This window comes from Symphalangus syndactylus, chromosome 4, assembly GCF_028878055.3.
Source record: "Symphalangus syndactylus isolate Jambi chromosome 4, NHGRI_mSymSyn1-v2.1_pri, whole genome shotgun sequence".
Classification (NCBI taxonomy): Eukaryota; Metazoa; Chordata; class Mammalia; order Primates; family Hylobatidae; genus Symphalangus; species Symphalangus syndactylus.
Window position 1 is genome coordinate 156,584,067 of NC_072426.2, and position 10,971 is coordinate 156,595,037.

At 48.6% G+C, this 10,971-nt stretch overlaps 1 pseudogene; it reads right to left on the minus strand.

The window, feature by feature from the left end:
• Positions 1–993: 993 nt before the first annotated feature.
• Positions 994–8,315, minus strand: LOC129480185 (rRNA 2'-O-methyltransferase fibrillarin-like; annotated as a pseudogene).
• Between the last annotated feature and the right edge of the window lie 2,656 nt (positions 8,316–10,971).

Genomic DNA, 10,971 nt, shown 5'->3' on the forward strand with positions numbered 1-10,971 from the left:
AAACATCTGGGAACAAAATGGTCTGTCCACCAGTGCAAAACACCATCCCTAAGCAGTATTTCCAATTGTTCTTTTTATGGGCTGTCTGCACACACTCAGTGAGGCCAGCTCAAGTGGTTATTACTAATAGTCCATGCTTTACAACCACACCAGCACACACAAAAAGAAAGAAGACTTTCCAGTTCGTTTCTTGATGTCAAAACAACTCTGGCACCAACACATCTGGCAAATACCTTGCTGCGGGCACACCCACACGAGACCAATATTATTTATGATAGATGTACACACTATAAATAAAATACTAGGCCAGGTGAGGTGGCTCATGCCTGTAATCCCAGCACTTTGGGAGGCTGAGGAGGGTGGATCACCTTAGGTCAGGAGTTCGAGACCAGCCTGTCCAACATGGCAAAACCCTGTCTCTACTAAAAATACAAAAAAAGTAGCCAGGCGTGGTGATGTATGCCTGTAATCCCAGTTACTTGGGAGGCTGAGGCAGGAGAATCAATTGAACTCGGGAGGTGGGGAGGTTGCAGTGAGCTGAAATCGCGCCACTGCACTCCAGCCTGGGCGACAGAGCCAGACTCCATCGGAATAAATAAATAAATAAATAAATAACTAGAAAACGTATCTTGCACAAGAGTGAAAAATAGTGCAAATGGGTCCTGTCTTGGTCTGTTCCTGCTGCTGTAACAAAATAGCTTGTAATGGGTAATTTATAAACAACTGAGGCCCTGAACTCCTGGCCTTAAGTGATCCTCCTTCCTCAGCCTCCCAAAGTGCTGGGATTCCAGGCATGAGCCACCATGCCTGGCCTGGAAGATGTTTTTGTGACAGATGAGTCTTTTAATAGAAAAAAAAAAACCCTTGTGAATCCCTCAATCCAGCCCCTCCCACCCTCACCCCTAAAAATGAAAAAGAAAAGAAAAAGAAACCCCCCTTGCCACACCATCAACACACTTCATCGCAATCCGGAATGTGCTGAACTTCAGTTCCTCACCTTGGCGGTGGCCTGTCCACTCCCAGGACCACCAGCTGGTCTCTCTGGTGTGGCTCTCGGGTCAGCTGCCCCAGGGCTTCGTGCTCTCTTGTTCCATCCTTTTCACATCACACACAAACGGCCTCTGCTGGGCTGTGGACTCCATGCAACTGGCCTCAGTGGAAACCGGTGTCCTCCAATCGGCAGGAAGGGGTGGGCATTCAGGGCCACAGTCCAGGTTTGGCCTGGCAGGGCCACGTCAGCAAAAGTCACATCACCACGGCCATGAGCACATGGTACTTGCACTGGTGCCGAGCACCCTCCCTCGCAGGAAGGATGTTGGTCCTCTTCTTGGTCAAGTTAATGAGGCACGGCCAGAGCGGTGGGAGGACTCCACGGCCTAGACTAGACCACCTGGACCTACAATGTCAGAGACATGGGAGATGGTGCCTGAGGCAGCCCCGAGGGACAGCACCTGGGCCCTGGCTTGATGTGGGAGGGGTTCCACGCTTGGGACTCCATGCTGTCGTCTCCCGGCGAAGTGGGGACTCTCTCCTCTCCATAAACTGATTCTCCAGGGACCAGATTCTCAGTGACTAGTGCACGGTCTGATCCTTTCCTCCACAATGAAGACACCTCAGCCCATACGGATCCACTGTCACATTCTTCCCAGACTGCTTTCTTCCTTGTCTACCCCACCACCACCCCGGTGGCCACCAGAAGGGAATCCTCCACCACCTCTTCCTCCTCCCCCACCACCACTTCCTCCTTCCCCCACCACCTCTTCCCCCTCCCCCACCATCTCTTCCTCCTCCCCCACCACCTCTTCCTCCCCCAACTCCTCCTCCCCTACCAACTCTTCCTCCTCCTCACACTGCCTCTTCCCCGTCCCCACACCACCTCTTCCCCCTCCCCCACCACCTCTTCCCCCTCCCCCACCACCTCTTCCTCCTCCCCCACCACCTCTTCCTCCTCCCCCACCACCTCTTCCTCCTCCCCCACCACCTCTTCCTCCTCCCCCACCACCACTTCCTCCTCCCCCACCACCACTTCCTCCTTCCTCCACCACCTCTTCCCCCTCCCCCACCACCTCTTCCTCCCCCAACTCCTCCTCCCCTACCAACTCTTCCTCCTCCTCACACCACCTCTTTCCCGTCCCCACACCACCTCTTCCCCCTCCCCCACCACTTCTTCCCCCTCCCTGACCACCTCTTCCCCCTCCCCCACCACCTCTTCCCCGTCCCCACACCACCTCTTCCCCCTCCCCCACCACCTCTTCCCCCTCCCCCACCACCTCTTCCCCCTCCCCCACCACCTCTTCCCCCTCCCCCACCACCTCTTCCCCCTCCCCCACCACCTCTTTCTCCTCCCACACCACCTCTTCCTCCTCCCCCACCTCCTCATCCCCCTCCCCCACCACCTCTTCTTCCTCCCCTACCACCTCTTCCTCCTCCTTCCCCATCTCCTCCTCCCCCTCCACCTCTTTCTCCTCCTCCCCCACCTCCTCATCGTCCTCCCCCACCTCTTCCTCCTTCCCCCACCACCTCTTCCTCCTCCTCCCCCCACCACCTCTTCCTCCTCCTCCCCCATCTCCTTATCCTCCTCCCCCACCTCTTCCTCCTCTCCCACCACCTCTTCCTCCTCCGTTACTTCCTCCCTCTCTTCCTTCACCTCCACCGGGACCTCGGCCTTCACCAAAGCCTCCTCGACCCCACCACAACTGCCACGGTCACCAATGCCCCCTCAGCTGCGGAAGCCACCCCACAGGGACTAAAACCTGGCTTCATAGTGAGCCCTGATTTGTGCAGTTCCAGAATCCACAATGCCACAAATCTGGGGCTTTCGTACATGGGAAAGAGTGGAAGACATTTTTAAAAACAAGAGTACTGAGGAGCAATTTATGCCACCATGCAGTACAGTGTGTCTTTTTAAGAATGCTGCATAGCTATGCAATTTGAGGAGTAAAAGCAGTTATGCAATTTGAGGAGTAACTAAATCCAATAATTGCTAATGCTAGTAATGCATTTTATTAAACTACACAAATACTTAATAAAACAGTAGTACTGTTGGATTATCCAACAAGTAGTTCAATGAAACAAAATGTATTGAATGAAAATTGAGTACGTTGGCCGGGCGCGGTGGCTCACGCCTGTAATCCCAGCACTTTGGGAGGCCAAGGCCAGTGGATCACCTGAGGTCGGGAGGTTGAGAACAGCCTGACCACCATGGAGAATGGAGAAACCCTGTCTTTACTAATAACAGAAAAATTAGCCAGGCGCGGCGGCACATGCCTGTAATCCCAGCTACTCGGAAGGTCGAGGCATGAGAATCGCTTGAACCCGGGAGGCGGAGGTTGCAGTGAACGGAGATCGCACCACTACACTCTAGCCTAGACAATAAGAGCGAAACTGTCTCAAAAAAAAAAAAAAGAAAAGAAAAGAAAATTGAGTACCTAATATATTCCAGGCAGTGGGCACTACAGAACCTATGTTTATATGTGGTTCCTGCCTGTGAGGTTATGCTATAGTGGAGACTGACCCTCAGTGACACTGCAATAACTAATGATCATAGTGATGGGGAGTTGGGGGAGGTGTGATGGGTTGAATGGTGTCCGCCAAAAAGATCTGTGCACCTGAGACCTGTGAATGTGGCCTTATAGAAAGAGTCTTGGCTGAGTGCCGTGTCTCACACCTGTAATCCCAATACGTGGGGAGGCCAAGGATCGCTTGAGCCCAGGAGTTTGAGACCAGCCTGGGCAACATAGCAAGACTCTATCTCTAAAAAAAATAAGAAGAAAAAAATTAGCTGGGCATGGTGGTGCACACCCACAGACCCAGTCACTTGGGAGGCTGAGGTGGGAGGATCACTTGAGCCCAGGAGTTCCAGGCTACAGTGCGCCGTGACTATGCCACTGCGCTCTAGCCTGGGCGACAGAGTGAGACCCTGTCTCAAATAAAATAAAAAAGAGAAAGAAACACTGAGTGTGCCTAAGCCCCTTGAATGTGTATTCTGCCATGCCTTTCCCTCTAGAAGAGAAAGTGTGATAGTAGAATTGTTACAGATTTCCATCCCTGGATAAAATACCCAGAGATGTGCCTTGTCCCTCCGGGGCCAAGCCGGGAACAGAAGGCACAGCCTCCCAACTCTCCCTAGACCAGAGTTTCTCAGAGTATGATAAACACAGCACCTGAAAGCATATGTTAAGGTTTAAAATCCAAGGCCCACGCCCAGATTTCCTGAATCAGAGTCTGCTGCGGTGGGGCCCAGGAGTATGCATTTTGAGAGATTGTCTCACATATTTGGACGCACACTTAAATTTGAAAACCACTTCTGTGACACCCTTCCCAGCTCTAAAGCATCTGACCCACATTGCATTCTTGGTTCTGTTCCCGCCTATCAACTGAGCCCCAACTACCCATCTAGAAAATAGAGAAAAATCTTATCTGCCGCCAGGTACTTGTCTAGCATTCTTTGAAATCCTGAGATCAGAGGGTCCAGATAAAGGAGCACTATTATTTATCCACCCTTCATTTTCAAGAGACTGCCCTCAGCATTTTCCTTCCCTATTTGTGCTGGAATTTGCCAAAGTCCGAAAGGCCTGGGAGCCTGGAAGATCGTTGTTTCTCTCTCAATCCATGTATGTGGCAGGTTAACATAAGTTTTTTGTTTTTGTTTTTGTTTTTTTTGAGACAGGGTCTTGCTCTGTCACCCAGGCTGGAGTGCCATGACCCCGTCTTGGCTCACTGCAACCTCCGCTTCCCAGGTTCAAGCAATTCTCCTGCCTCAGCCTCCCAGGTAGCTGGGACTACAGGTGCGTGCCACCACACCCGGCTAATTTTTGCATGTTTAATAGAGACAGGGTTTCACCGTGTTGGCCAGACTGGTCTTGAACTCCTGACCTCGTGACTGCCTGCCTTGGCCTCCCAAAGTGCTGGGATTACAGGTGTGAGCCACTGTGCCCAGCCGACATGATGTTTCAAGGGCTTCAGATGTCTCTTTTTTTCCGTTTCCTTGAAATAATCTGAATCAAATCTGGAGACTGCCCTCAGGCCCAGTTGAGCTCTGAATAGTCTGAGCTAGTCAAGTCTCCAAAGGACTCACAGCCAATCTCGGAAACCGGTTACTCCACGGGAAAGCCCAGCTACCTCCCAGCACCTCAGGGGCCCACAGTGCAAGCAGGTGAGCTGGCTGGATGATCGAGTTCCTGCTCAGTACATGGGTTTATTCGCTTAACACTCCAGAAACCCCACGAGCTGGGGTTCATTCTTTTCATTTTTGAAACAAGAACAATGAGACTCAGAGAAGTTAAGTGGCAGAAAGTCACACGACTGGTAAAGTGGCATCGCTGTGATGTGTGGTCGATAGCATCCTGTCTGTGACAGGAGGCACACTCTGGCACTCAGCATTGAGTAGACCGGGATGCAGGGCCCTGCCCCAGGCTCCAGCCGGGTCATCACCAAGATGAGCACTGGCTCCCTCCTCTCCTGCCAGGCCTGCAGCCTCAGGGAAGGTGCTCCACAAACATTTGGTGAAAGCATGATGCCTCTACCTAGGAGTGATTGCCTGTCCCTCAACTTGAGCTGACTTCTCTCTTACAGGCTGCCTGACCCCAGAAGGTCCTCCCTGAAACTATCCATCCTGCAAGCCCCACTCCTCTGTCCCACTATCTGATGGGACCCTATTTGTATTGGAAACCCCCTCCATTTCCCCACCAATTGCTTGGCTATGATACCAGCTATTTTCCAGGCAGGTGGATTCCAAATATTTAGTTTGCTGGACTGAATTTCCCTGTGGTCCCTACAAGTGAAGATTTATTGTTTTTCCAGGGCCTGACCCATCTCAGCATGAGGGTCTTTGTCAAGGGCTGGGCCTATTCCTCCCACCGTTTGACTGTGGCTAACCACCCTAGGCCCAGTTACATTCTCAGACAGGACAAGGTGCTGGATGGCTGACACTTGTGCAGGGACTTACTACCTACAGAGATCACCAGGCTTCCGAGGTTCTGTATTCCTTTCCTCCTGGCAATCCCATTAAAGTTATTACAAGTAATAAAATAGCACTAATTCCACAATGCCAATGATACAGAGGCGCATACAGCAGGCTAGGTATTTCAACACATTTAGAGAAGATGGGAAGGGTCTGAAGTAATGCGGGGAAAGCTGCCCTCCAGAGGGGGCGTGTGGCCGAGCAGATGGCTGAGCTGCCAGGCACAGCACCAGAAGCCCCAGGTGTACACAGCTCAGGTGCGACAGGGGAAGGAGGTGAGAGGAGAGTGAAAGAATGAAATGCAATGGAAATATATATATATATGTATATTTTATTTTCTTACAAAAGTCACACATGCTTCTGTAAAGATTCAATTAATGGGGCCGGGCGCAGTGGCTCACGCCTGTAATCCCAGCACTTTGGGAGGCCGAGGCGGGCGGATCACGAGGTCAGGAGATCGAGACCACGGTGAAACCCCGTCTCTACTAAAAATACAAAAAATTAGCTGGGCGTGGTGGCGGGCGCCTGTAGTCCCAGCTACTCGGAGAGGCTGAGGCAGGAGAATGGCGTGAACCCGGGAGGCGGAGCTTGCAGTGAGCCGAGATCGCGCCACTGCACTCCAGCCTGGGCGACAGAGCGAGACTCTGTCTCCACAAAAAAAAAAAAAAAAAAAAAATAAGTAATGTATCCAGAACAAGAGTACATAGGTAACGGCTTGTTCTTTTTAATAACTTCATCATATCCCATAATTTGGATGTTCCCCGTTTGAATGTGAATTCCACGAAGGGACAGTTTTGTCTCCTTTTATCCACTACTATACCCGAGTCTAGAATAGTGTCAGACACAGCGTAGATGCTCAAAAGTATCTGCCAAGTGAACAAACAAATGGCCCACAATGGACTCAACCACTGCCTTATCAACAGATATTCAGATTGTTATTTTTTGTTATTTCAGACAACACTTCAATAAACCTATCTGTATCTACAGTTGTGCCTCAGTACCATGGAGGATTGGTTCTACAATACCCCGTGTCAGATACCAAATTCCCAGATATAAAATGGCATAGTATTTCCATAGAACCTACACACATCCTCTTGTACAGTTTAAATCATCTCCAGACTATTTATAATACCTAATACAATGTAAATGCTACATAAATTACTGTTATACTGTTTTGTTTAGGGAATAATGACAAGAAAAAAATCTGTATACATTCAGTTCAGACATAATCACCATTAAAAAAAAATTCCATCTGAGGTTGGTAGAATCCATGGATGCAGAATCCAGGGATGTGGAGGGCCAACCCTAAATCTTTATGCATCTGAATTAGTTAGGACTGGGCTTGGAGAGTAAAAGAATGACCCAAATAATTGTGGCTTAGCCAAGATAGATTTTTAAAATATTTGCATTCATTTATTTTTATTTCAATAGTTTTCGGGGTACAAGTGGTTTTTGGTTACATGGATGAATTGTGTGGTGGTGGAGTCCAGGTTTTTAGTGCACCCATCCCTGGAATAGTGTACATTGTACCCAACAGATGATTCCTTATTCCTCACTCCCTCCCACCCTCCCCACTTCTGTGTCCCCAGTGTCCATCATACCACTCTATATGCCTTTGCATACCCATAGCTTAGCTCCCACTTATAAGTGAGAACATCTGGTACTTGGTTTTCCATTTCGGAGTTACTCCACTTAGGATAATGGCCTCCAGTTCCATCCAAAGTGCTGCAAAAGACATGATTTCACTCATTTTTATGGCTGAGTAGTATTCCATGGTATACATATACCACATTTTCTGTATTCATTCATTGGTCAGTGGGTACCTGGGTTGGTTTGATATCATTGAAATTGTGAATTGTGATGCAGTAAATATATGCATGCAAGTGTCTTTTGATATAATGACTTATTTTTCTTTGGGTTGATACCCAGTAGTGGGATTGCTGGATTGAATGGTAGGTTGGTCTACTTTTATTTCCTTGAGAAATCTCCATACCGTTTTCCATAGAGGTTGTACTAATTTACATCCCCACCAATAGTGTATAAGTGTTCCCTTTTCACCACATCTGTGCCAAATTCTTTCTTTAAAAAATTTTTACTAAGGGCCATTCTGACTGGAGTAAAATGGTATCTCACTGTGGTTTTCATTTGCATTTCCCTGATGATTGGTGATGTTGAACATTTTTTTCACGTGTTTGTTGCCAAGATAGATATTTCACTGTCTTATGTTCAAGAAGTCTGGAGGAGGCCAGGTCAGGATTGGTCTGGAGCTCCCTGGATTCGGGGCTCAGGCTCCTGCTACCTTGCTGTCTCTGCCCTTCACAGCTTCCACTTCCAAGGACCCCGCATGGCCCATCCTGCTGCCAGAGCTCCAGCCAGCAGCCTGGATTACAGGAGGAAGAAAGAAGCAAGTCCCGGCATTAATCCTCCTTTCAGAGGTTACTTCCTGGAAGCTGCTACTTCTGTGTATATTGTATTGCCCAGAACTGCAGTGCAACATCAAACCTAACTATAAGGTGTGATGGGAAATGACATTATTCCAGGTGACCATGTGCCCTGCTCAGCATCACAGGCTCTGTTACTGAGGAAGACAGGGTGGATGGATATCAGAAAACAGCTTGCTCTTATTTCTGTCAGATAAATTTCCAGAAGTAAAATTGCTATATTGAAAGGTACATGCATTTAAACTTTTTTTTTTTTTTTTTTTTTTTGAGACGGAGTCTTGCTCTGTCGCCCAGGCTGGAGTGCAGTGGCGCAATCTCAGCTCACTGCAAGCTCCGCCTCCCCGGTTCACGCCATTCTCCTGCCTCAGCCTCCGTAGCAGCTGGGACTACAGGCGCCCGCCACCACGCCCGGCTAATTTTTGTATTTTTAGTAGAGACGGGGTTTCACTGTGTTAGCAAGGATGGTCTCGATCTCCTGACCTCATGATCTGCCCGCCTCGGCCTCCCAAAGTGCTGGGATTACAGGTGTGAGCCACCACGCCCAGCCTGCGGGCAAAACTTTTAAAGACTGATAATCTGATAAGCAAAAGAAGTTATCCCACCGTTGTTTTGATTTGTATTTACGTGATTACTAGTAAAGCTTAACATCTTTTCACATATTTACTTGCCATTTCCTAGTCCTCTTCTATGAATTGCTTTTTTTTTTTTTTTTTTTTTTTTAAGGCAGGGTCTCACTCTGTCACCCAGGCTGGAGTGCAGTGGCGTGATCTTAGCTCACTGCAACCTCTGCCTCCCGGGCTCAAGCGATTCTCCTGCATCAGCCTCCCGAGTAGCTGGGATTACAGGTATGAACCACCACACCTGGCTAATTTTTGTATTTTTAGTAGAGACAGGGTTTCGCCATGTTGGCCAGGCTGGTCTCAAACTCCTGACCCCGGGTGATCTGCCCTCCTTGGCCTCCCAAAGTGCTGGGATTAAAGGCGTGAGCCACCGTGCCCAGCCAAAACATAGTTTTACAATCCTGGCTATACAGAATGTCAATGAGAAATCCTTTGGTTGCAAGTGGCAGAAATCCACCCCAAACTAGCTTTAACAAAAAAGGAGTTCATCGGTGTGAGAAAGAAAAGTAACTCAAAGCAATCCTACGCAAAAGATGCAAAATGTATCAGGCCCAGAAAAATTAGCTTGGCATGATGGTGGACACCTGTAATCCCAGCTACTTGGGAGGCTGAGACAGGAGAATTGCTTGAACTCAGGAGGCAGAAGTAGAGGTGAGCTGAGAACACGCCACTGCACTCCAGCCTGGGTGACAGAGCAAGACCCCATCTCTAAGTATAAAAATAAATAAATAAGTAATGTATCCAGAACAAGAGTACATACATAACGGCTTGTTCTTTTTAATAACTTCATCATATCCCATAATAATAAAAAAAGTTATTACAAGTTATATAATGTGACCCTCACCCATCATCTTCTAGTTCCTAGAATTTGTGATACAAAGAACAATGTGTACCGAATCAGTAGCTTATTTTCATGTTACTTTAATGAACCAATGTAAGAACTGCCCCTTCTTTTTTTTCTTTAAAAACTTACTGGCAACCGCTGCTAATAAGAGCATAAATTCAAGGAAACTGCAATCTGTGTCTCCTAGGTTGCAGTCCTCAAATTTGGCCCAAATAAACTCTGTACTTATATTAATTTTGCCTCAGTTTCTTTCTTCAGGTCAATAGGATCGTTAATGACACTATCTAAAACAGTACTGCCCTAATGTGTTGCTTTTTTCTGTGACTGAGTTTTGCTCTTGTCATGCAGGCTGGAGTGCAGTGGCGCGATCTCGGGTCACTGCACCTCCGCCTCCTGGTTCAAGTGATTCTCCCTGCCTCCGCCTCCCGAGTAGCTGGGATTACAGGAGTCTGCCACCATAAAAATTTTTGTATTTTTAGTAGAGACGGGGTTTTCGCCATGTTGGCCAGGCTAGTCTCGAACCACCGACCTCAGATGATCCACCTGTCTCAGCCTCCCAAAGTGCTGGGATTACAGGTGTGAGCCACTGCGCCCGGCCCCTAATGTGTTTCTTATTCTGTTCCTTTCTCTTTAATAGAATGTATCACCACCAGAATGATCTATAGGTCTACATGTCCATCCATGCGTGCATCCACCCATCCATGTACCCCATCCATCTGCCCACCACCTATCACTATGTCTTGATGTTTTCTTCACCAGAGCTTCACAAGGACCGAGACTTGTTCACTGCTGAATCCCGGTGCCTGCACAGAGCAGATGCTGAGGCCTGACCCTCGCTCTCTCCATTTCTGGGTTCTGTAGCTGCCTGCTCCTTCACGATTGCAATCCATGCTCTGCATTCTATGCACCCAAAGGATACACACATTCTTTTCCCGGTTGCTCCAGCAAAAGTATTACAATTGGCTTTCAGTGGCCAGGCCTGGGTGATGTGTCCCCTGGATCCAGTGATTGGGGACAGCCCCATACAGACCACAGGGACTGCCAGAGGGAAAGGAGCAGAATCCTGGGGAAGTCACGAACTGTTATCAGACGAAGGGGGACAGC